Below are 27,939 nucleotides of genomic sequence, written 5' to 3' on the forward strand. Positions count from 1 at the left end.
AGAGCTAATACATGCCCCATTCCAAGATCCTGCCACAAGAACAGTCACATCCATGCTTTAGGCAGTTCTCCTCAGCTATCACTGCAGTAAGAAGTTACCATTTTCAAGACTTGCTCACCTTTACAGGTACTTCAAGCATCTCACTCTCTTATACTAATGATGTGTTTGCTTTAATTTTTGTGGCCTAAATTTGCATGCTAACACAATGAAATATTTTCTTTGATCTGAAGTAACATCTTTAAGGAAGTATTCCACTGGCAGTTTAACATAAAGACAGAAAAGGTGGCTTTTTATCATTTGTGAAGATCATTCACCAAGACTGTGGCATCCCTCCTCACAAAGGTCAGCAAAAATCCATGCTTACACCACATTACCATAACCTGCAGCTTTAACAAGCTATTTCCTAGAAGTTTTGAGAGAGTGAAAGTTAAGGGTGAAAAATTACCCTAGGGAGGAGTGCAAGTCTATCAAGAACATTCTCCTGAGCAGAAAGAAAACAACGGGGCACAGCAGGCATCAGAGCAACAAGTGAAGACGATGGGGCTCAGAACACTTTTGGGAATGAGTTAGAGAGAGGACAACACAGAGGAATCAGCCTCACAACAGCTAGCTAAGACCTACTTTTGCTGTGACAAAAGGTGCTAGGACACAAGGAAGCTAGCTTCTCAGCTTATTGCTGATCTCGCTACACCCCTGGGAGGCATATTTGCTGATGCCCATCAGTTTGTGGAGATCCCTATGCTTTCTACTTTGTAATGGAAGTGTCACAGAACATTTATGAAATAGGGACTCTTGATGTTTACAGACCTTGAGCACAGAGCTCCTTTATTGCATAAACGTATTCATTCCTAACCTCCTTCTGAACAAGGAGCAGGCACTGAATCATTCTCATCCAAATGTCACTGAACTTCTGGTTTAGGCTGCTGGCAGTTCAGCACTCAGAGCCAGTGTCCAGGGACGCATGGTTCTAATAAATTTGATAGAAATAACATTGCCGCTTGATTGACACAGACAGTGACAGCAGGTATCAAGCTCGAGGTCCATATGACTGCTTAGTGCAAGCTCAAATCCTCAAAAGCTAAATACTATCAGATTAAAGAAAAGATCCAGTGCTTTTGGCTGCTCTCGCTGTTCATTTCTGTTAAGTCTGTATTTTCTTGTTTAAATCAATTTATTGCTGGGGCTAAATAGTAAATGAGGTCTGCTGACAGATTCTGCCTAGCTACAGTGATTTTGTGGAAAAAAAAAAACACGTGGAAAGATGTGGGTATTTCAGCTGTATCTGTAATGCATTACCAATTTTATTTTGGATAAAGAAATGGTTAAACTTTTGTGAGTAGTAAACTGTCACTAATGCTTCTGGGTACTACAGTAAGTTCTATATTAAGATTTATTTAAAACGCATGGAACTCCTTTAACATTGTGTTAAAAGAATATATGTCTGTTGGGAACCAGCAGTGGCCATTGTATTCTCCCTATAAAGCCTTTTGAAAAGGGCTGAAACATTTTCAAATTAGCCCAAATCAATGAGATTTGGTTGATAATGTGCAGCTGAAGATTTACAATGATTTATCTGTTATTCCTAGGGTTTTATGCTTTGAAATTTGTTAATTTACAGAACTGCATCCTCTATAAACCAATGCAAATTACCCAAAACACTCACTGCTAGCCAGGAAGATCATTCATGTTAGTGTCTTCAGCATACAACCGTTACTAGCTTTTTTTTTTCCCCGCCTCAAAAATAACCCAGAGTATGTAAAGCAATCACTCAGTTTTGGTGCAGCAAAACTGAAGTAATCCCATATATCAGAATCAAAATTGAACACACTTAGTATAGAAGTTGTGCTATGTCTGTTCAAGTAGCTTGATAAGTTGCTTCTTATGCCAATGTTTGGACAGGCTTTTCAGGGAATTTTGTGGGAGTCAATAAACTAACTAAGATGACGCGTGCATGATATCTGCAAATCTAAATAACCAGACTGGTCTCTAGGCAGCCAGCCATAAGATCTGTGTAGGAGAGGAATGACATACTTTGACAAATTTGGCCAGACTTCAGAGGTTTAACAGCAGCACTGTAATGTTTGACTTGGTGAGTTGACAACTTCTGTTTTGAACATTCAATGTTCATAACATTTCTCCTGAATTATAAGATTTTGGAGACAGGAACCTTCTGTTAATTCCACATTTGCAATGCAGTGAGCAGTAAAGGAAGAGGAGCTGGTAGATAAACTAATTCACTAAGAGATATCCTCATAAATCTTGTCCCTGTTAAAACTACACCTTGGTTTTCTGGTTCTGGGACTGGTTTTTAATCCTTGATGATGGCAACACATTTCAAATAAATAAAAAAACCTCTTTTCACTTGTAAAACAGAAACCTATGCAGCTCTGACAATTTTTTGTTGTCAATCTACAACATGAACATCTACACCTGAGCCTTCTGTCCTGAAGTATTTTCAAAATCATTAGAGAAATATATACACATTTCTAAGGTATCTTAAGCAGATATCAAAAAAAGTTAGTTTCCCTGAAAAGGTGTTTCTCCTCAATGATAGGATAAAGGGATAATAAAGCAAATATCTCAGACACATACATCTGTGTTTTGGATATCTAATGTTAAGGAAAAAGTTCACTCAGTTTACTTTAAATCTTTATCTGCAAAATATTTGCTTCATGACTTGCCTTAAAATGTTTGATTATTTAAGCTTAGTGTTCTGCATTTGTCCTTACTGGATTGCATCCAATTTATTTAAATTATTTCCTTAATTTGTCAAGATCTTTTTTAGTCTGTCCTCATATATATTTACAGACCCTCATAGCTTGATGTCATTGGAAATTTAATAAGCACACTACACTATTTAATCATTGACTACCTACTCAGTGATTCAAGTCATTAATGAGAACATTGATGAGAACCGGGCACAAGACTGATCTCTGCAGAACACTACTCAATACGGAATGCTACCCAGCAAAGAACTGTTAATGACTACTAAGCATGGCTTCCTAACTGTTTGTGCAACTGTTTAACAATTTCATGAAGAATTCACCTGCTTATTTTGTATAAGAAAATGACACACAATACAGTTCAAAATCAATTGTGAGGACTAGATATTATCCTATATATTCAGTACTTAACAGCAGAGAAGAAAACTTAGAAGTTAAGATTTATCAGAAACAAATCTATATTGGTGGTTGTTCATCATCTACTAATTTTTCTGAATGTTTATGGAAGTGCATATTTTCATATTTTTATTATTGCCAAAATTAAAATTAAGATAATTGTTCCATAATTCCCAGAGTACCTGCCACCTCTCTTAAAAATAAACATATTTGCCCAGTTTCCTTTAGGGTCTTACTCCAGATTGAGCTGCACTATTTGAGCAGCCTGCTACATTGTTTTTATGCAAACACTGAGAAGAAAAAAAACTTCTTGTACATCCTCAGATCTTTCCCTGATGCATAACCATATAGCCCAAAATAAAAAGCAATATTCTCAGTCTTGCATGGAAATTTCAAGGTGAGCCTGTTCACTGATGATTGGAAAGTAAAATTTTCTAGAAGTCATAAAATTCAAAGAGTTTAATTCAGAAGTCTCTACTTAGTTCTTTTCTTTTAACCAGTGTTCTTGTCCCTTTATCAGGCCTACTCTAAAACATATATTCATTATGCAAAGGAAGATTTTCCATTTTATAATGTCTGATAAGCTCTACTGTTACTGATGTTAAACACTAAAAATCTCGTATTCTCTCTTCATTATAAGATTCAGTTGAATCTTCATGACAGTATGTTAGTGTTCAAATACCATATTTTTGTCATTTTAAAGAAATGTTTATGTATACAGTGCAATTGATTTTTATTCACCTTGGAAATGTAGCATAAACTGAGTGAAAGTTCACATGGAGATCAATCTACAGTAGGATTTATAGAGAACACAAAGATTCTTTCTCAACAAGAAGAAATTTAACTCCATCCATTCCTTTATAAACTAAGGAAATTTTATCATTTGTGGTATTTATAATGCAGATATCTCCTTAATATCATGAGATACTGACATTTTAACAACTTAAAGAAAAATTTCTACTCTCATCTTTGAAAAATTCTATAGAAGATGTTTTTAATAATTCTGTCTGCAATAAAAGTACCCCAAACCATTTTGAAATAACTGTTCAAGTACCCCAAACCATTTTGAAATAACTGTTCATAAAACAGGTTCAAAGAGATTTAATTCTGTCATGTTCTTAACAAAATATGGCCATGCCTAGAGATTTCAACAGCAGTGAACACTGACTCTGAAAACATTTATGTGGAACTTGCACAGCTCAGGGTCATGGGCTAGACTACACGGCATGTGAGGAGAAGCTAAGGAAATAGGAGTTACTTAGCCTGGAAAAGTCTGAGAGGGGACATCATCATTGTCTACAATTGACTAATCAGAAGAAACAGAGAGGTCAGAACCATCAGGTGCACAAGAGGCATCAGACACCATGAGAATTGTACTGTGATTCAAATGAAGATGAGCTCTTAGATTTTGAGCACTCATAGAAAATTAATTTTTCACAAATGTCAATTTTTTTGTCAAGGCAAAAATAGTACTGTATTTTAAATGAACTGTCTTATATGTTTTATTTTCTATTTTGTCTATTAGGTTAAAAGTATTCTAATTTACATCTGTATTTATTTTCCCACAAGAATTTTCACTTATGTGGATTAATATTCAACATCATTTTCTAGAAGTATACAGTAACTTCAATTTACAAGAAACATTGCATAAATGCTGAATCACATTTCCTGAATATAATGAAAAAACAAGCTATCATTTAAATAACTACATTTGAAGAAGAGAGGAAATAATAGAGGAATAACAGGAAATTCTGCAGTGATCCTTTTAAAACTCTACATAATATCCCGTATCACTTGGAATCTAACTTATAATGAATGAAGTTACTTCGTGTTATTCATCACTGAAAATTCAAGAGGGCTATGTTTGCTTCTTCTCATTTACTATCACTATTGTACTTCTGGGAAAGATAATTTGACATTCATGTCAAAAAATGAACATGGAACAATTTGACAGATCTCTCTGGGAAGATCAGAGCAACTCTATTACATGAAGAAAACAGAGACAAGGCAAAGAACAGAATTTTGGATCAGAGTGAAAAAAAACAGTTGCTAATTACCCTGCAGTTTCTTAGTACTACACTCCATCTTGCATCAGAAAAGTAAAGCTATGTGCTGATCCACGTAATTTGTTAAGTGGAGTTTTTTCAAGATCTGATTAGTTTAATGAGCATGTAATTTTATTCACAGTTCCATCTACCTAATACAGGGCAAATGCATGATTGAACATTCAATGTTTAGAATAGAAATCATGTTAAGTGGAAAAATTGTTTTTTTTTTTTTTTATCTTGCATGAAAGAGAAACGTGAAGGATGATCTGGCAGTTCAGGACAACTCCTGGGGATCTCTTTAACAAGTTGCTGTTTAAATGTTCTTGATGACTTAAACTCATTCTCTTTTAAGTTCCTGTGTCCTTTTATTTTTTAAAGCAGCACCTTGCACAAATAGTATCTCCTACAGAAAGTAGTTCCAAAGATTTTGGGAAAAATCAGCTAGCATCTGCAGTGAGTCACAGAGCTGCATAGAAAGAAATTATGACGTAATTACTTTAAGACCAGCAGAGCATAGAGTTCATAGTGGTGTTTGACATCCGTCTCAGAATACTGGATATGGTGGAGATGCTGATCTGAGGGCAGGGTAACTGAAGCCCACCAAAAATAAATACCAGAGTAGGCAGTGAAGACATCCTGTAGTGAGAAAAACTAACTGAAATGAACAGTTCAAAAAGAATATGTTTCTGCTTGGGCTCTGAGAGGCAGACAGACCACATACAGGAGAGTTTGCAAGAGAACAGCATAGCGGATCAGGAGTAGCAGATGTGACTCAACGTGTCTGCTGCCAGAAAGGTACCATTTAGCTCTGACTCCAAAATCAATTCCTTCTATTAGCAACCTTACCAGAATTCTGTGTCCCCCCCGCCCCCCTTCTTGAAGGCAAATGCACTCACCAGTCCAGCAGTGAGCAGAGCAAAAAGACCATATACATGGGAGTTTGGGGGAAAAAAAAAAAAATATATATATATATATATATATATATAAGCAGAAATACAATGGCTAATTTTAGTTTAACCAGTGTTGCCTTGGTTATAGCCAAATAAACACAGTGAAAGATGGCTGAGTGTAACAGAACACCATTCAGCTGTGTGTCTTGACAGAGACAGTTCCAAATGCACATTTGCAAGCAAATATTTACAGAACTTTTAGCAGCTCTTTCCAAAGCTCTTCTAACCAAGATGGATCTCTGTAATGATTATCTAGTGATGAAAAAAAGACCTTCACTACCATTCCTATTTTTCATCACATCTCATTCTAAGCATACATGTTTTACGAACAAAAATTCATCCTAATAAAGAAATCCATGTGAATTTTAAAGAGAAAGTGAGAGAAGTATGAAATGCATGACTTAACCACATACAGTTAAGATAACAAATACTGCTCCAAACTAAAATAGATTGGTATTATTAATCATAGCATAATAGAAAGTCATTTTCAAATAAAGCATTACTCAATACAATGCATGATAGATTTAAAAAACACAGAAATCTATAAAGATCCATAAAATTTCACTTTTAGCAATCAAAGAAACCAACAGACACCTACTTTACAACTTAGGGTGTAGTAAAACATACAGTCCCAGTAGAAGGTTGTGTAAAATACTGCACATCTGTAGCTAGGCCAAGGATTGGCTCTTTAACTAGAATACAGCTAGGTTGTGCTACTGAACATTTCAGATCATTCCATTACAAAAAGCAGCTAAGCTTAGATTTTTGAGAAATAAAATATTATTTGAATTATCTACTATTTTAAGGGGAAAAAAAGGCTAGAATAAAAAACAAATCTGCAGTCTTGTCCTCTTGCTGCATGAAAAAGAGCAGAGATTAAGAATATGGGTTCCTAGAGAGCAGGAAAAAAGAAAAAGACAACTGTATATGCACTGCTGTACTCATAGTCACCAAAAAAAAAAAAGGGGGAATAGTAGGGGAAAAACAAATTGTAACATAGCCAAAATGCCAAATGATGGCTCACTCTGTAGAGAGCTTCTTCCGTCTAATTTTAGCATTTGTAAGTTAAGCACTAGAGCAAGTCATTCAGACTACCTCTGTTGTCAATGAAAAGAGACAGGCACATTGAAAAGAGGATTTATCCTATTTGACTTTGATCCCATTATGAGATGAATTTGCTCTCTAAGGATTCTTCCTTTTTTTTTTTTTGCTGTTGTTAAATGGGATTGACTAGATGAATAGCTTAAACTGTAAGTAAATGAATGGTTCAAGTTAGATGTCTAATTTTTATATAAATGTCAGATAAAATATGCCCCGTTTACATCTGAAACAACAGGATAAGTGAGAATTTTTATTTATTTAGGGAAAAACAAGTAAAATAAAAAACAATTACAAAATCAGATACTATTGTTATAATTTATCACCCTTTCCTGATTAGTAATTACTGTTTTATCAAGCAGAGATTCCTTTTAAAAATATAAGAATAGAGATCTGATCTTTGAATACTGAAAGCTATCTTTGAAAAATCAGTCATTAACAAAAGGATTAACTGGATATTTCACTAACCTAGATACATTTTTTTACATAGTCCTGAAAAAAGATTAAAAATATGATGGAACTAATACAACTAACTGATGTGTGCAGAGCTGACTTGAAGAATGAACTCTAAAAACATAAGCATTTATTATTTAGTTATTCTGGATAGACCAAAGATATACACAGGCAAATTACTTTTATCATACCACACTGGATATCACACTGTGTGGTGAATACTCAGTCTCTTTAAGATTGATCCAGAGCAAGAAAATGCTATAGCTGACTGAGCTCTCCATTCAAATTAAGCATTCCAGATTCATGACAAGCTCACTTGCTATTTGCACATGGAAAACAAAAATATAGTCAACAACTTTGCACAAGAATATAACTGTTTTAGAGTTCTGTGCTACTGACTTACAAACATTTTATAAGGATTTACAGTCTGGGCTTATACAGATTCCATTCAAAATAAGACCTGATACCACATTCAGTACTATCCAAATATCTCACATGCTTCTTAACTCTTTTTTCCCCAATTCAGACAGAATTAAAAATTTATTCTTTTTCACATGAAATTTCATCAAAACATTAATTATCAAACTCAGATTATCCATCCTTCATATGGGAAAGCATGCTAGTACAAGTAGAATGAAGAAAAACAGAGCCAAAAGGATTGAGAGATTTCTTCCTCTCTGTCCTATTTCAGCATGGGATAAGCAACAAGTAAAACAGGTGATAAAAGAAAATAAAGAAGAGAAACTACAATGAGAAAGCCAAACACTGCCCTTAACAAAGAGCAAATTTACAATATATTAGTGATAATAGCCTGAAGTTATGCTTATAATTTCTCCTTGATTACTTTAAAATGCAGTGTAACTTTCGCTAAGCGGAGTCAGGAAAATAAGCGTATACTTCAGCTGGTGCAGCCACCACTTCTCTTAAGAAAGTGGAAGTAAACTCATAGGTGATGCCATACTTGGACAAGAATGGCCAGCATATGGTTGAAGGTGCCAGCAAAACAAATAGGAGTTAAACCTAATGATCCTTATGGGTCCCTTCCAACATGGGATGTGTTACAGTTCTATGATTCTAGAAGAATACTGTCTGAGGCACTATGTAGACAAATAGAGGGGATCTTCGCTGAAGAAACAGAAATTAATAATAAGACTTGTCAGGAAAATGAGAAAAAGTGATCTAATCAGGGGCAGTAATTAAAATGCAAGAAGAGAGATCAAGATAAATATTTGCAAAGATCTGTGTAGCAGAAGTACTTCCTACATCATAGACATTCCATACAAAATTACCCCAAGTTATATGTAAATAACAAAGGTTTCAAAACAAAGACTCGCAAGAAGTAAGACTAGAAGATATTCAGTCCCATATTCTCAGAAAAATAAAGCAGACCTGAACAGCTGATGGGGACTTTCAAACAGCGCAGGCTGAATTTGGTGCAAGATGTGTCTGTTGGATGTCTAAATGGATTTTAAAATATTCCTATGAACTGAAAAAAAATCATTTTCTCAGTTTTTGAGACATCTTTATAAACAATTCATTCCTCTCCTTTAAGCATTCTGAGTGAGAATAGAAACAACTTGTTTGCTCATTTTTTTTTTTTTATTTCCCCAATAATTCAGTAGGATTATATCTGAGTTTTTTCACCCCCCACACAGATAAAAATTAATATTATTATGCAAAGAAGAATAAATATAACACAGCACAATGTATTAGAACCATTGTCCTAATAGGACACAATTTAAAGAAATGATTAATTAAAACCAGATATTTGGTGGAAAAAAATAGAATAGAGACAAGGGAGTTGATCAAAGCAAAGCAGAAATTACAAAACTGGTGATTTTAAAGTCCAAGGCTTCTTATCTCCTGGTCACTACGACACTGAGTCACAATGTTCATTTCAGAGAGATTTTGGTAAGTGCCTATCTTCCCTGGAGAAAAAAGTTTGAAACACCTCGAATACATAATGGTATTACAAAAGCCATTAAATCTGAAGAGGAAAAGTAATGTGTAGTGCTAGGATTAACTCTAGTACAACAGTAATTCAGTAGTAACAATTTGTATCATAATAATTCACGTATCTCACCCTTGAAATTTTTATGCAGATAGAATTTAAAGGAATTGATTAGCCCTGCTTATATATTTCATGAATAAAAGTATTGTTTCATGCTCCATCTATGATCCCTGTCTACTGCAATTCCTCTTTCTATGAAACATCTGCTTATACTGAAATTTATCAGCCAATCTCATAGTCATGGCTATAGAAAACATTCTCTTCACATTTAGTTTCTAATCAAAGTTCTGTTACTCCAAACTACTCTTAAACCCTGTGTAATATATTCCCAATTGTTTCACTGGGCAGTTCATAAATTGAAGCTACCTAGACTCCTTTACAGATAATTGTTTTTACCTACTTCACAAGCAAATTCCTTACAAGCAATCCCTGAAGCCTAGACTGCAATTGGGTTTTTAAGGCCCTGGCAAGTGTGATCGCAGAACTATGTTTTTTTCATATTTTATTACATCATTGTATTTTGTGTAGGTGTACACAGATAAAAATGCATGATAATATACATATAACAACTCATTGAGAAGTAGACAAAATTCTGATTAATCCTCTATTAAGCCTATTCATAAGGTTTCTTTTTACTCATTAATATAGGCTTCCCAAATGCCTGAAGAACAGAGGTATCTTGTCAAGAACAGTTTAAGTCAGAACATCTGTGAATTCTGATCCTTTCATTAGAAGACTCACCTTCAATCTGCTTACATTTTAAGTATTATTTCTTCACCATCTGATCAGTTGAAACAGCTGGATTTTTTTTTTTTTTATGGAATACAAGAATAGCTTTATTTAACTGTTTCTCTGACAAGCCACAGTCACATTGCCATATCTGCTTAGATTTCGTCTAGGAATACTTGTCCTAGTATCAGATATCAGACTAAAAATTTCAGTCTTTCTCCATTGAGACACTAAGAGCATCTTTCGAATGGTTTTGAATTGGGAGTTAACAAAGGCTGTTGTTCGGGTTTTCTATTTCTTTCTTTACTAGTCTCTGCTCCCCACCCAGCAGACTTCACCAGAGAGCTGGGACACAGCCCACATGCTCTTCATCCCATGCTGGAGGAGTTAGAGGGTGCTGCATTTGAGGCTATGGAGACCTGATCCTCTGCCAAGTTCCATCGTAGTGCAACTACTCCTTTTCTAGGATTCCTTTAAATTTAAACATTGCATCTCTGACCTGTTCCAGCACTTTGCAAAGCAAAAGATGGAGTGGAGGCAAAATGAGACTATTTCTATCCCTCTCTGTGATGATGTAGAAACCATGAAAGCAAGGTTAACATGGAAACTGTGAGACTTCCATATAACAGCTCTAGTAATTTGGTATCATTTTATGAGTACATTTAGACAGAGTTGGTGTGTCACTGATCTTTGCAATATCGATTTACTACCTTAGTGAATCAAATCCAACAGTGTTTAATCTGCCTTTCAAAAAAAGTCCTATTTACTACAATGATATCAGAAAATACAAAGTTGCATTTCTTCTAGTTTCTGTAGTAGTCTGCACACCCATTTATCCTTCGGTAATTTCTATATGTATGTTAATTGCTGTCATTTGGTAATTTCTATGTGTACAGTACAAGGGCAGAAAGATATGGGAGCTAAACTAAGGAGACATACTGAAATACATTTTTTTTTTTAATTTATCAATTAAAAATATTAAACTCAATATTGATGTGAAGGCTTTTCCTTCCATTTTTTCTTCTCCCTCACTCTTCTATTTTATTTTAATAAAATACAGAACAACAAGAAGAACTTCTCCTAGCTTTGGTTTCCATTACTGAGAAATGTTAGAGTAACCTAAAACATCAAGAAGACAAGTAAAATGAAAAAATTTTCATGAAATAATTTTGCAGGAAACCCCAATGAGTTCTTATGTTCATAATTTCCATTACTTAGAAGGAATAGACAAAAATACTAGTAAGAAGGCACTGTGAGACAATAATAAGAACTAAAAGTCCACACACAGTTACAGTTCATGTATTCACAGATCTTTACATGCAATAGCCTGGGAGGTGATACAAGTAACCATATGATCAAGGAGCCAATGAGGGGAACTACTCTGTTGGATTTGTTACTAACATACCGGGCAAAACTGGTTGGGAATAGGAGGAAGAACAGACATTCAGTAGAGCACAGCAATGGGACAAGGAGTGAAGGGCATGAACTGAAACACGGGGTGTTGTGCCAAAACATGTGAGAAAGAAATCCATACTGTGCGGGTGATTAAGTAAAGGCACAGGTTGTTTACAGAGGTAATGAAGTTTCTGTCCTTGGAGATATTTGAACCCAGATCAGGTACATACCTGAAGAATTTGGTGCAGGTAACTCTGCTTGAGCAGAGAGTTGTACTGGATGATCTCCAGAACTTCCCCACCTCTGCCATTCTCTGATTCTTTATAAGGAGTAGTCACTTAATAAAAATAGCTTATTCAAAAGAAAATTATTATGGAGTCTGACTATGGCAATCTCTAGTGATTTAAGCATTTATGTTAATGAGGCAATGTTTGACAATTTATGTCAAATTGACAGAGGAAAGATGAAAGGTTGGTGTGTAGAAGACAAGGCTCAACTAATAGCTAAATCCCTGGTTGAAGCCAGGCTGCTATACCCTAGAGGGCAAATTCAGACACGCATACAGAAAGTATATCACTGGAGACCATTTCCAGTGAGTAACAATTAAGCAAGGCAGAATCTGAGCCTTCTAGATTGCTCAGAAACTGGATTTGATAAGAGGGAAGGAAAAAAAAAATCTCATCTCTGCTATGAAAAAAAAGCCATTTATGTATGATCAGCATGAATATGAAACACTAAGCTTTTTTTTCCTTCAGTAACTATTTTTAAACATCTTTTATACAAAATACAAGCTGTTAAATGACATCTCGTGTGTGCTGTGAAGACAATCTCATGCCTTTATCTCTGGCAAATAGTGATGGGTTTATGGCACTACCTTCCAGCAAAGGCAATACCACATAGCAGGGCTCTGAGTTCAGAAAATCCATTCAGGGGCATTCTTTGGGAACCCAGCACCGTTATGTCTTCTTCCTCACTAAGTTGATTCTGCAAAGTCTCCATCATGAACTGTCTCACACTCTCAGGTGCTGAACACCAGGGATTATGTGATATTTCTCAGCAGAAGTTTAGCTCCACAGTCACTAAAATGCCACACTCCCTATTCTAGGAACTTGTGTCTTCTAACCTGTTCCCCTTCTGAAGAAACACCAGTTGTGATAGCAGTCACTAATGTCACCATGTGGGCTGAGAAGACTTCTTCTTGCCAGGGAGTTAAGGCGGGTGGAAGACAAAAGTAAAAACAAGCTGTGGTTATTCATACCTCTCAATGCAGGGATTTCAAAAACAGAGTTCTGTATTTACCACCCCTATCTTTGAAAGCTTCCCCTCCTCTCCCACCTCCTGTCACTTCTGAAACACTTAGGACTGGCTGTGCACTAACAGCTCCGTTGTTGGGGAGCAGCATCTCTGTTGGTTACACTGTATCACAAATGACACCTCCATACTTTGTCTATTTTCTTCTCTTGATTTGATAACTTGCATTTAATTACATTGGAATTCAAGCAGAGCACAGACTAGAGCTGACTCACACCTCTTTGCTTTGAAGAACTAGTTCAGAAGAACAGGTACTAAGAAACTTTAAGGCGATTTCATTGCATTTGGGTGACTTTAGATGGTAGCAAGACATGGCACATGGAAAAGGTGATGCAACTGTTTTGTTCTTAAGCAGCTGTTCTTACTTACTAGCAGATTTCAAGCAGTTTGAGAATACTTATTTCCTTCTACAGAAATTAAACTGAAGCATCTAGAAAAAGTCCCAAACAGCTCCCACCTCTAGAGAAATAAACATGTTTTTATTAAATTTTATTTTCAGCACAAACATAACTATTACTGCAACAAGTATGACAGACCTATACCCTAGTACATTCACCTTCGGCTAGATAAAAACATGCTTCTACTCTCTCCAAAATAAATGTTCCCCTTTCCTGATTAATAAATCATATCCATTCTTAAAGTATTCTGTCATTCCATGTCAGGAGCACAACTTATCAACAGAGAAGAGCTGATTAAAGCCTGTGCATGTAAAACATGAGCAATACACAGCAAATCCTTTCAAAGCTGTATGCTATTATAAAGGATTGATTTCAGGCAGAATGGCTGAACATAGAAAAAATGAACTTCAGAGAATAGAATCTGACCGTTATATTCTAGAGAGAAGTGAGGTGACAGGCCAACTAGAAAAGAGCAGTTTTGTCTGGATAATAAAGTGACATTTGAGGAAACACAAGAAGAGATCAGCAAACCATCAGTTACACACAATAGCAGCCAACTGAGAAAGGGAAACAAACTTAAGACAAAGATGCTTAGATTTTCCTGGAATTTAAGCAATGTAGAGATCGGAAACAAATGCTGAGGTGTGAAGGGCCTGAGAGAAGACTCCAGAATGGGCATAAAACTAGTGGAAAGTGTTGTTCACACTGAGGACTTATGGATGTCTAGCAACACAGTGAGAACAACTGTGTACAACCTAATTCAGAGAGTTTTCATACAATTCCCTTTGCTTTTCCATGAACTACTGTGAGTAGTTCATGCTACCAGTGCTCAGGTTTACATAACCACAGATGCTAACTAGCAATTCATGCTTACTGAATTTTGGTATCATGAAGAAGGAATATTCCAGAGAAGGTATACTAGGGAAAGCAGCAAGTGGGATGTACAGATAAAAGTGGTTGAAGCAAGTAGTACGCAGCTTGATAGCTCATGGAGCTGGAGCCTCAGAGACAGGGAAGACATAGAGAGAATGGGACAACAAGTAGATGTATTTGAATTACTTGAATATAAATGGAAGATTAAAAGAGAAGAAGAATTAAACAAATGAGGAAAAATGTCATTTTAATTTAACTAATTATTTGTATGAAACAGGAGATAAAACAAATATCAATTATTCATTGAGAGCCACATTCACTGGGTTAGATTTAAATATATTTAAAAATGAATATGGCTTTTACACATTTAAGATGTTTATTTAATGGAAATGAACCATGTGATGCACTAAGGGATTATTATTTAAAAATAGCAGCACTTTATGATGCAGAAAAAAAGGCGGAATCTTAATAGTTGCTTTCATTTATATTTTATGTGCAGAAAACCCAGCATAAAAAAATTATAAGAAGCTGACTTTAACTAACTCAAAGTTACTCAAAGAAGTGCAGTTTTCTTTTTTTTTTTTCCCTAAAACTTACTTATGCGAAGATGTTATCTTAAGGTGAGAGCATGAGACTACAAATTAAAACACAGCACTGCCCTGTCACATGAACACAGATACACTCTTTGGTGTTCAGAGGATTTCATGGCAACTTTTATTTTAGTTTCTGTTGACTATTTGAAGAATTGTATGAGTGGACCTCTTGTGAAAAAGCAAACTGCTAACCTAGTACTTGTATAAAAAAAAAGTAGATCTTCTGCTCCTGTTGTGTCTTACAGATGGGCGCAGCCCTGCAGCTTAGTCTTTCCCAGAGCCTTACAGGGAGCTATGCAAAGGACAGCCATGTGAGCTGGAGTACGGCCACCTCTGCAACTGACCTTAGCAAGACTCCTTGCAGAAATAAAAAAAAAATAACAATCTTGTAAAGCCCATAACTTCTCCAATCACATCCAATAGCTTTACTAAAACTTCTTCTATCACATTCCAAAGAAAGCTGCTGTACCCAATGAAAAATTTTCCATTCCAAACCCAAATGAAATAATTATAAGGGAATGTCAGCTAATGAGATTCCCTCCTCCCCCAGCTTTGATCATTTCTAATGGAATTATTCATTCAATATACATGTTATATGTGTAATAAATAAATTTATAAATAAATCAGCACGTAAGCAGTAATGAACATACAAAGAATGCTCAGTATACCGTGCCCACTGATGATGCAGGGATTATGTTCTTTGTATACGGCATATGGTGAAATGGCATAGAAACTTAAAGTGTTTAGATCAGACTAATTAACTGCATTACTTATTTTAATAGTAGATACTTCATACAAACTTTATCATCTAATACTCATCCAAAATAGTTTTCCCCTATTTTACATGAAGTGTGATTAAGTTAGGAGATGAGCTTAAAACCTAGCAAATTGTCATGGTCAGACACATACCCTGCAAACTAAAAAGAAAAGTGACAAGCCTCCCTCAGCACACTGTTGTAAGATTTTTCTTGATCTCGTTGGTGCTCACAACAGAGAAACTCAACCAAACTGTTTTTCTGTGCGCTCACCGGGCAGTGTTATCCATAGATCATATTAAAAGTAGAATTCCTACTTTTAAAACAACTGTCATGATGGTGTGCACTTCTGCTGCTTGTAATGAATTCAGTGACATGCACCCAGGGATGCAGGGATACAGTCTGCAAGAAGCAAAGATACCAGTAGTTCATGGTTCAAAAATAGCTGATCTTAGACTTCTAATGGCTAAAAACTCTGACGTCACTGGACAAAATAAAACAAGGTAAGAAAGCAGCTACATATAGAACTAACATTTATGCTTGACTAGAGGCAGTGAGAAAATAATGAAATTGGTTAGCTGATGAGACACCCTACAGGAATTTTTCACAAAAACAGGAAAACAGTGTTAAACTGACATTTACTCAGCAAGCCACCAACCAGAAGTGCTCGGGGCACCCCCTACACTGAAGCAAAATGCCAGAGCTGTATAATAATTAGACTTTGATGGATCCCACTGACATCCCAAAGGCTGTTCAGTTTCTATTTTTTATTTCTTTCATCTGATCTTCGTCCATAATTTGACAAACTATTTTTAAGTGCCTGTTTTCCTTGTGACTTATATATTCCAGGCTCACAAAACAAATTAACTCAATATCTTCAACTGATCACTGACACAGTTATATGTTGTTTAACTGGCACCATAATCTGAAATCCAGTCAGTTTAGAAATCCAGAAGTAGTGACAAAATCTAATCACTTCAAAAATACTGAATAACATAATCCTACAGCCAAGATCCCCCCAGCTTGCATGCTCGTAAGTCATGTCCCTCTATTATTTTCATTTTTTACTCTCTGAATTATACTCCACTGAGTAAGAGATGTATAAAAATAATCATAAAGCTTTTGTGCAGAAAAATTCTGTGTTGCTCAGAAAGGAGCTCAGAAATGGTCCTCAATAGCAAAGGCAGACAGCACACATACAAAAGGTAGATGTTCACCATCACAGTCATAAAGATGGCGGGGGGGAATAGGAATACGGGAGATAACATTTTGTGCAGTGATTTTTCCTTCTGTATTACAAGACGTTTTCGGCTAAAGAAAAACATCTGAAAGATAAACTTGTGAGGAAAGATTTTCAAGTGTGTAGACTGCTACTTCAAAGAAGAAAGGAAGAAAATGTTTTCTGTGTTTGCTCTGAATAGCATAAGTAGTGGACATAAATAGTAACAGGAGAGATTTAGCTTGATATTAAAATGGAGAGTCTGCAGAGGCTATAGCATCTCCATTATTGAAAGAATTACAGTTGAGTTTTCTTTGGGGAGAACAAACCTGCTAAGTTCCTTTAACCTGATTTGTAATAATTTCTTGCCACAAAAAGCCATAATCAAAAAAATCCTTTAATTTCTCAGAACCCAAATTAATGTATAAGTATGTCAAATCAGCACAGAAATATAATCAGCTAATTACACAGGCTTTTCTTCATTAAAGAGCAGAAAGTACTAGTGAACAGGGTTGATTTATCTGTATGTGCACTTGGGGCAGGATTCAGCTGCTCAGGCACCAATTTAGTGCCTTTTAAGCCACTTCACCATACCCAACTAGAGCAAAGTAGATACAATAAGCACATCTGATCTCATCAGTATTCTGAATCCTATTCTGTCTGCTACTCAGAGGAGAAATTGGGAAAGGTGGCAGGAACTCAATTTGAGACAAATATAGGAAAGCTTCTCTGTACTTTTTGTTACAATAGCATTTGAACTTACAGGTCTGCTACCTACTAAGGCTAACATAGATTTAACCTACTAACTTTAAGTATTAATGTTTTATCTTTCTTCTCAATTTTAAAATGAGATTTGAAAATCTATTCATTCCTAGAAACTGTCCACAAAGACTAGAAACCATTTTCACAATTTGTTTTTAACAAAGCTTTCTGACATTTTATCTAACAGACTATAAGAATGGCTCTGATTTTAAGATGTTTCACACTTTGTGAATTTGTTTAGAGGAGCTAATCCTTCTGCTAAAGAGAAGTTGTCAAAAAAAAAAAACTTACTGTTGATCTGTAGCACAAATTCATCCATTTTTGTGTATTTACATTTTCCAACAGGAATTTTTGCATCCTCAGAATTCAAATTATTTCTTTAATATTCCATTGTTTTATTCATCTCTGAATATTGAAAATGAGCAGTAGGCTTTAATGCTATAACGTGATGGAAAGTACTGTGATAATATCAGTGTAGCAAAGTCTTTGACTCCAACAAAGGAGGAGAAGCTCAAACACAGCAGCTATACATACAGAAATGAAGGAAAAGAGCTGCTTACCTCTAGAAGGCCACCAGTACAAGAGAGAGGAACCTCCAGCAAAACACCCCTATCTCCACTGCCAATTCTTAAATGAGGTCTAGGAAGGGGTGGATCCTGGCTCCATCTATTCTGGTCACTCAGGTTCTTTGCATGCACCTGAGCTCCCCTGGGTTGGCCCTGCCTTCCCAACAGGTGTTCAATCACTGCTTTAAGCTGTGACTTAGCATTTCCTCTACACAGATAGTTAGCATTTTTTAGTATCCTGCTTGAAGGTTAAAGCTGGATAATAACAAGTGATTTGTTTTCTACCTGTCATGTTTGTGCTATATAATAAAGCTTTAATAATTAGAAAAATACTCAGATACTACGGTGATGGACATAGTACAAAGAGATGAATATGTCAGGTGATTTTGTAAATTTCATTTTCTGAACCTCAGCAAAATTAAAAGGCATGAAGGGGTAAAGAGGAATTTCCTAAAGGAAGTTCACAGTATCATAAGTTAACCAATAAGTAGTCAGTAATTATAAGGTACTGGTAAGGGAGATATGCATCTCTCAAAAAATTGTATTTACATTTAAGTAAAACAGTAAAGACTTGCATTGCATTATACAATCAGTGATGAACTCTACAGTAGAAGGAAAGTTGCTCGTACAATTTTGTCATATGTTCTTTGCAAGAATGCATCTTTTTTAGTTGTGATTATGGACAACAAATGCTCACTTTTGGAATACGTGTATTCCTTTGTAATAGTAGTTTGTTGTATAGGATGTGCTAGTATAATATGTTTTAAAATCAATCACAGAAGGAAATAATATCTGAATGGACAACTCTAATTAAAAAATTTAACATTTGTTCCTTTCATTATTTTGAATGTCCCGTAGAAATAGAAATTCACCACTTGAAGGATATGTGTCCGCCTCCCTAAAGCTGTGTTTATATTTATCCAAATAACACAATAAGCTTTTGCTCCTTAAAGAAAATAAGCAAAAGCATGGTTTTCAACTGGAAAACCCTTTGAACAAATCAATTATACCAAAGGAAAATGTTCTACCTCCTAAGTCATGTAAATGAGTTTTATAAACACCCTGGAATTTAGTAGACACTTAAGTACTATTCCAATTAACTTTGTTGTGTGGAATGAGAGAAAAATACAATTTCTGTGGTTTTTTTTTTTCCTGATTGATCTAAGCTGCGGTGAATAAAAATTGCACAACTGCATCTGAATGTTTTCTTTAATTCTAATTTGTAATTAATCTCTTTATGCTTCCTACATTGTCATCTGTCTCAACAACATTAAATTCCAATTTGTTGACATCTGGTCTAGGCTAAATCAAATCAAAGATGTTTGACATTGCAGAGCTGTACTCAACAAGCTCCAGACAAACAGCAGAGATTGGAAAGAATTTCTCAAGCACTGTAACAGAAATCCTTCATACTCAATCCACATTGAAAAATAATGTGAGAACTGAGTATTAGCATAGAAAGAATCAAGAATTTGGAAGAGGAAAAAGAGGTCTAATTCCACTTATTTAAATGTAAGTGTAAACTAGTATAATTCCACTGGACTCAGGAGAATTGTACTGGATAGAGAAAAAATAAAATTAAAACAAGGAGAGAGAATATACATTTCATTACTTGTAAAGAAGTTGGTTGGTTTTTAATATTTTGATGAGTATTCTTTATTATTCATAAATGCATCATTCTAGTCCCCTTGTAATACAGCTATAAATAATCTGCCCTTGAACAAAATCTATCTGCCTGAAATTTTGACTTATGTAATGAATAAAACTTTCCTCAAGAAATCTGAAGCAGAGTCAATAGAGCAACTCGGAAACAGGAGGTTTCAAACTAGGAAATGACCTCATTTCTTGCAGATTGTCTTAGTTTCTTCTGTCTAAAAACCTAAAATAGATTAGTTGAGTAATTTTTAAGCCTTTAAATCATTAAAATGACTGAAACATTTGCCAGAGTTAGTGGGCAGGGAGATCTCTTTTATAATATCTCAAGTTATTTTTATCATTATGTCTGGTTCAAAATTTGTAAGGGTTTAAAAGTATGTAAATCTTTCAGGTCTTAAAGAATGTTTAGTCTCTAGAAAGGAGAGAGAAAATAAAGGGAGTGGAGTTGTATGATGAGCAAAGATGAAGGGAGTAAAGAATCCCCACATTGCAATCCTGGCTCTGAAAACAACTTGAAGTGAGCTGTCAGCCAGTGCTCAGTTCTTACTTCTGATTCTTCATTTGTGAAATGTAAATAGATTGCAAGTTTGTGAGAATTTGTGTGATTACACAGTGCTGCAAAATCCATAATCTGAATTTAAACATGGGACATTTCAAATAAGAAGGTAACAAGAAAGTCTATTGCACAAGAAAGATCTGGAAAGGGTAGGACTTAAGTGCCATTAATGTTTTCACTTCATCCAGGGCAGAGTTTCTTAGGAAAAATTATCTACTTTAATTTTGTAAAGGTAATCATATTCTCCATACTTTGCAGCTTCTTTTTAGACTAACCATGTTAACATCAACCAGAGCACCATCCAACAGGATTCTTTGTCCCTTGCTGTATCCCCTGGGTTACATCTTACAGGAGAATCTGCCTGCCTACACTGACTACACTGTAGACTTTCTCCAGGCAGTTTCAGAGATTGAATAGGCAACATCTAAGGGCTACAGTGAGAGCCATTCTCTTGTGGGTTTTACAGTGTAATTTCATATACAGTTTGAGCTCAGCTGTCATAATTCCCAAACTAGTGACAGTAGTACTTCAATGAAATATTATTTTTATGTTGTGACTTGATGATGTCTAGAGATCCCTTCAAACCTCTACAATTCTATGAGTTTATGTTGTGTTCCTCAATATGAAGATTTCTTTTGGGGGCATGTTTTTGTTGTTGTTTTTTTGTTGTTGTTGTTGTTGTTCATTTGTTTTTGTTGTTGTTTGGTTATTTTATTTTATATTACATAGTTATTGGCCCAGTACATGTAAAGAACATGAAATGAAATGATGCTAATGAGAAAATGAGCCCAGTTCTAAATACAGTGAACTGCAAAATCCAACAGTGAAAACCTACAACATTGTGTTACAATCCAATGTGCAACTCTGAGCTAGCATATAAGTATGTATGAAGAAAAGAAGGATGAAAATGTGATCAAATCAGAAAATTCCAGTATGCAGGTGAGTGCTCTTCTCTACTCACTGCCTGAAGAGCTCATAGAATCATAGAATCATAGAACTGCTCATGTTGGAAAAGACCTTCAAAAAGACCATCAGTTCCAACCACAACCTAACCATACTACCCTAACTCTGACAATACTCCACTAAATTATGTCCCTGAGCATCACATCCAAATAGTTTTTAAACATATCCGGGGATGGTGACTCAACCATCTCCCTGGGGAGCCTATTCCAGTGCTTAACAACTCCTTCTGTAAAGAAGTATTACCTGATATCCAACCTAAACTTATCCTGGTGCAACTTAAGGCCATTTCCCTTTGTACTCTCACCTGTCACCAGTGAGAAGAAACCAGCTCTGCTCTCACTCAGAGAAAGACACCTACAATTCAACTCCATGTGCATCCCGGCCCCTCCTCTTTACTTGTTGAAGGATGATGCTCATCCTGTACACCTCCACCTTCTGCTTCCCACTTCCAGGTGTTTTGAAAGGTCTACCAGTCATATTTGAAAACAGACCCCACCTTATTGTGAATAATGCTTCTAATACCATCATAGACCATATCACTGGCCATAGATGCCTGGGGCTGTTGAGATTTCTTCAAGATGTCTTCTGGGGGACAGTGAGCAACTCAGGCCCATCACTCTCAAGTTATCAGCTGCCCCATAGTGGCTGAGTGGGTGAGTATTTCCTTGAAGTGCTCCAGGCAAAGACCTGCTGGCAAAGATTTCCTCTCATAGAAATCTCCCTCCTCCAATCACTTGAGGGAGTTGCTTCCATGATGGAAGAGGCAATGCAAAGACAATCTTGACAGCCTGTTATTCTTCCCCAGCTGCCAGGCGCCTATTTTGTGTAGGATGGGCAAATCCACTTCTTCATGGAGCATCTATGAGCAGCTGAGGGGAAGGGATAGATGGAAGTACATCAGTTGACTATAGTCTTCTAAGAGTCAGCTCTGAGTCAGTCAATCACCAAATCATTGTCATCACTTAACACACAGGATGATCAACGTTTTTGACTAATGACTTATAAGTATCCTTAACTTCTATTTTCAACTTTCCCTCTTCTTTTTATTGGGTCTGATTTCTCACATCAGCCATTCATAACCATCTTTAAAAGTAACTTTCACAGAATATCCTCCCAAGCTCTTAGTTATACACATTAAAGGGAACTGAATTTCCAGCCTAACAGTTTGAAATTCTCCAGCTTCAGGGCTACATCCTAGCTGACATGTTTCACTTTGGGCTGCCCTACTCTAGAAATAGGTCTACATGGTGGAGTACATGGAGATGTAGGACAGTAGATGCTCCCATTGCTATCTGCTCTCTCACAGAAACACGACAGAGACTTTCTCTCTGCAGTGCTGATGTAGACCTGGGTGGCTTGCTAGAACTACTTGAATTACTTGAGTAGCCACTACTCAGAGAGGGTGAAGAGCCAGGCAGGAGTATCTTGCAATCTAAATCTGTCTTAGACATCACACGGAAAATAAGAATAGCAGAAGTTAAATAGCAGAAATGCTAGCTGTAAGCAGTATTGTAGCTGTAAAAAATACTCAGCAGGGAAACACCAATTCTAAACATATTTTTATAAAGGAAACATCTCATTTAAATATTTTCCAAATCTGGCAACAATACCCTGATGAATTATCCAAAGAAATAATATCTCAATATATTTTTTAGGATATGTTCACCTGCTTCTCTTTTCTCTTTGAAAAAATGCTGTCAATTTCAATAATATTCTCAACATTTCAACATCATCAATTAAATTGAATAATTAGTCTTTTTCTCTAGAAGTGCACTAAAAAGACAGAATTATTGTTATCTAGCCATAAATCTATTGCATGATTAACATTACTGTAATTTAACATGACTGTCATGAACACAAATATACGACTGTTATGTTTTAAATTTGACAGTGACAGCAAGAAACATGGTATAACCTGGCATCCACATCTTTGTAATGTAGATGTTGGAGATAATACACCTCTCACTCAATGATTAAATTCTTCAGTGTTCACTGAAGTTATTACAAAATTATACATATGCAAATCACAGGAATGTAAAGCTCCAAAATCATAACACAAAACAAAAAATATGCACAGTTTGCACTGTAACATCTTATGTTGTAAATCATGTTGATGTTTTGATTTACAACAGCTGAAAACCTGTCCTACCAAATATAAATCACATTCCTTATCTGAGATATGAATCCCTGAGAAGCTTTAGTTGATATTGAATCTATGTTCTGTTTTCACAATTGGTGTCTGTGTATTACCAGTCAAAATCTTTTATTGCTGGATAATACGTTATACTCATGTACATGGAGAAGTTCAATAACCAGAACCATACTATTAGCTTTTATCTCTCTCACTCCCAACCTGCAGCAGGGATTTTGATAGGAGACTTTCTTTCCATCTCCTTGACATTTCTCATGTCTAAAAGCCCTTATCTTTTTTTTTTTGTTCCTGCCATAGTACACAACCCTTTTCACCTATTTCCTCATTCCAAGGTAGGACAAAACCCTTTTTTTGCCAAGTGGCTGGCACAAAAAGGAATGCTCAGATCAGATATCTGAGAATGTCCATAATTTCCGTTGTTTTCTTTCACGGTATTTTTAGGGATATGCATCTTTCCTGAATGATGGGTCAGATATATAAATACATGGTAATTTATTCACTGTAATTGCTTTCTGAATTCATACAATCCGCCTAGCAAGAAGGTATACTATCCTGTGGGCAACTGCAGAAATTTCTTACATTCCTTAGAACGCTGGAAATGTGCATAATGCATTTTTACTTCTCTCTTAAACAGGCTTCGGAAAGAGTAAACTGGAATAAGATGAGGCAGTTCACCACAGATTTCCAGGAGATTTCTTCACACCACAATCTGGGACTCTCTCTGCTGTACTGCTGTGTCCAGCAATTTCACTTAACTTTATCACTTTGGCTAGAGATCTGAGTGTGAACTGAATGTTACCCACTAAATTCTCTCTCTGACATAATTTACTCTAAATGCTACTGGGTTGTCTTTAAGATTAGGTGTAACATTTGTACAAAAGCTAAAGCTAAGACTGAGACTAGGAAGTTACCACCACACTCAGCAGATAGTCAAAACCTCTGTAACACAGTCATACGTTTGATTGCTAAAAATGTAGCCTATGTTATGAACATCTTAAAGCGTAATACTATTGCTAGTATGTTGATGATTATTTCACAAAAATGTAAGCATATATTCTAGTTAGAATGCCTGTGCTGGGGTGGCTGATAGCTAAGGACATGTCTTTGTTGCATAACGCTTTCAAAGTATCTGTTTTTCAAGTGAACGGATGAGTATGCAATTAATAATACAGCAATGTCATTACAGACGATTGCATCAATAGATTAAAGCGCCCCCATTCTTGTTGTAATTCAACACGATGGGAAGAGGAGGTCATGGCTCTATTCAGGGGTTAAAATTAACAGAATGATTCATCAGCTTTGAATCCAGTTGATGATGTCTGCAAGACTGAATACTGGGCAATAGCTTTATGTTCTTATTAAGATAAGAAAACCTAGGAACTGAAAGACTGTCAAATATATTTTCAGAGCAGAAATATTAAAAATTAAACTGTATCAGTTAAAAAACAAGCTAATAATTTAAGAAATATGCATGTTTTACAAATCACTGGTGAAAAGACCAATATAGATAAACTCAGTTATGTTTTCTCACCTTAAGCTCTGATATCTTTCTCAAATGACTTTTTGGAAATTAATGACAATCAGTATAGAAGTACTGTGCTGAAAAGTAGTGCAAAGTAGGAGTTAAAGTGCTTATATATGACAAATATCTGCTGCAAGGTAAAAATCTTTGGTACTTTATGTCGAGCTCTTCTCTTTACCTTCTTTTTTTTCTAGAAGAGGACCCTTACTTTAGATGCATGCGTGGGTACTGGTATTGTTGCTGGCATCACGGGAACAGTCAGTTACTGAAACTAGAGAAGATTTTATATATATTTATAGCAGTGAAAAAAAAGAAAAAAAAAAAAAGAACATTCATATAAGATAGCCAAAAGTTAGATGGTTAGATTCATATGACAACAAACTCAAAATCAGGGCCAAGTTAATTGGGATGACAAGAACTCCAGTGCTTGTTACTGCAAACCTGGCAGCAGGAATGAAAAAATCCAGTGTCACCATGTTAGCGTGACTGTTTCTGTCATATCAGTAAAGGATTTCCACAAGAAAGGTCTGCGCAGGAATTTGCTGTGATCACTGCCTTCAGACTCTGCCCTGGTGCAAGATCAACATCCACACACGCAGGACCAAAACTGCTGTCTGAAATACCTGCACACAGCAGGTAAGAAGACAGCTTTGTATTCTCTGCTCTGGTGGCTAAGTGCTGACTGGGCTTTTTTACAGTTGGAAAAGATAGTATGCATACTAAGTATTTTAAAATAACAAACCTTTCAAGGACTTCAGAACGTTGGTTAAATGTATGAAGGTGTGATAGCATATCCCTTGCCACTTTGGAGAAAGTGGCCAGCCTGGCAAAGCACTTGACCAGTGGTGGTCTGGTCTCAAGTCCTACCACTGATAGTGGTGGAAGTCAGCTGTTTTTCCTGCCAACCTGCTCCTACTGGCCATGAAAGGACCTACCCACCTCAGGATGGCCACCAATGGGTGAGTATAAGGGTACTTATAATCTAATTTTCAAGGTCAGCTTGTGTTTGATCGGACTACAGTTCAGTCAGAGAGGGGATCTCAGTCTTTTATCCATCAACCTTCAATGAAACTAACAACAAGAGGTGCATATTCTATATTCTTTTTGCAATATTTCAATTTTGGCATGAACAAAAAAACTCCATCATAAAAACACTCTGCATTCAAATTGAACTGATGCTAACTCTCTTTCATGCAAAAGTGATGTTGCTGCTTTTTCACCTTCATTAAAATTAGCTGCAAAATGCATCCAGGCTGGAAGGACATTGAAAATAGAGGAGTATAGTTCTTCAAAGCAATTTAGCAGCAGTAGATAAGGCCATGCAGCGGCATCTCTAAGGCAAATTCATACACAGGATATATTGTGCCACTGAGTGTTCTGAGTTCACCAGTAGATTAAATACTTTTTTTTTTTTTTTTTTTTTTTTCCCAGGAATATGAATACTGGCTTAATTTCCAAGGATTTATGGATTAATTTCTTGTCCACAGGCTTTGCATCAGTTCTCTGTTTTCTTGCCCTGTAAGGGCAGGCTTAAGGAGAAGTCTTTTGGGTTATCTCTCCCACTGTGATCGTTTTTTTTACAACGATGTGCTTGTTCACTGGCTTTAAACAAGTCTTAAAAATAGTAATTAAATAGATGCTGATTGCTTTTAATTTCTAAACCCACAGACCTTAACTACCAGATAGTACAAGCTTACTACCAGGAAACCATGGTGGCCTATGAGGAAACACTCTACTTACATTTGCACAACAATTTAAAATAGGGATTTTTCAACTAAGTAGTTTTTATTTTATTGGATCAATCTTTTTGACAGTTATTGTAAGCTGCATAATAAGTAGTAACTATGTATTTCCCTTGGAACACCAGGAACTCAAGATCTGAAAGTCAAATCACATTATTTCTAGTTTGAATGTTCTTTGTAGGTGACACAGATATAGCATTCACATTTATTTTCAATTTTTTTCAGCTCTTTCTGGACACAAGTTTACACAACAAATGTGCCTTCTGCATAGTTGCCACAGTAATTTCTGCTCAATCCTGACCGATATGGAAGAGGAATTGAACACGGCATAGTGTTTCTCCTTTCCTGAAGGAGTCTGAGATAAGAAGCAAAAGAAGAAAAGAAGCTAAAATAGCTTTCTAAAATGAGATGTAACAATTAAAACTTTTTTATTTTTATTATTTTAGCTAGTACAATAATTTTCAGAGAATGAAAATGAATATTTCATGTCTGCCACAATTTGTTTTAAGATTAGGTGAGTTATATGTAGATAAATGCAGTAATTAAATATACAGAAAACCTTGGAATAGAAGAATTCTTAAATTTTGTTTGCTGAAAACATGCTGAACTGATTTTAAACAAAGAATTTCTTCAAATGTGGTAGTTGAAATGTTGAGAAATATTTTTGAATTTTATAATTTTATGGAGTAATTAATTGATTTCTTTAAAAGATGAATCTGTTAGGTGCACTTTCTTTCCAGTTTATAATCCTTGAAAATCTATAGTAAGTTATATTTAATTAATTCAGAACAGATAGAAGAGGAAAAGCTATAATTACCCTCTACCATCTTCTCTGCTATTGCCTTTTTTTATTCTCAGGATGTCTAATCAATAGGTCAAATCACAGACACTGCTTCCCATGATTTAATTGTTTTGCACTCTCAGTGTTGCTTACGTACTGTAACACAACCAGTTCTACCTAGTAAGCTGTGCTATAAGATCATCTCGGATTTTTACAAGAGCATAAATTTCTGTTTTCATCAATTGCATAAACAATGTATGCTTGATGTTAGTTTAAGTGGGCAGTAC

The 27,939-nt window shown here is 35.7% G+C and overlaps 1 long non-coding RNA gene across 5 annotated transcripts; it reads left to right on the forward strand.

The window, feature by feature from the left end:
* Positions 1–27,388, forward strand: LOC112532139. Of its 5 annotated transcripts, XR_006939022.1 has the most exons (8): positions 1–126; positions 4,645–5,962; positions 10,328–19,792; positions 21,222–21,431; positions 21,908–22,108; positions 24,242–25,765; positions 25,880–26,088; positions 27,097–27,388. It is a non-coding gene; the product is annotated as an uncharacterized LOC112532139 (long non-coding RNA). The 5 variants fall into 5 exon arrangements; XR_006939023.1 differs by lacking the exon at positions 4,645–5,962 and having other exon boundaries at positions 19,615–19,792; XR_003074534.3 differs by lacking the exons at positions 4,645–5,962; positions 10,328–19,792.
* Positions 27,389–27,939: the final 551 nt, after the last annotated feature.

Source organism: Gallus gallus, chromosome 3, assembly GCF_016699485.2.
Source record: "Gallus gallus isolate bGalGal1 chromosome 3, bGalGal1.mat.broiler.GRCg7b, whole genome shotgun sequence".
Lineage (NCBI taxonomy): Eukaryota > Metazoa > Chordata > Aves > Galliformes > Phasianidae > Gallus > Gallus gallus.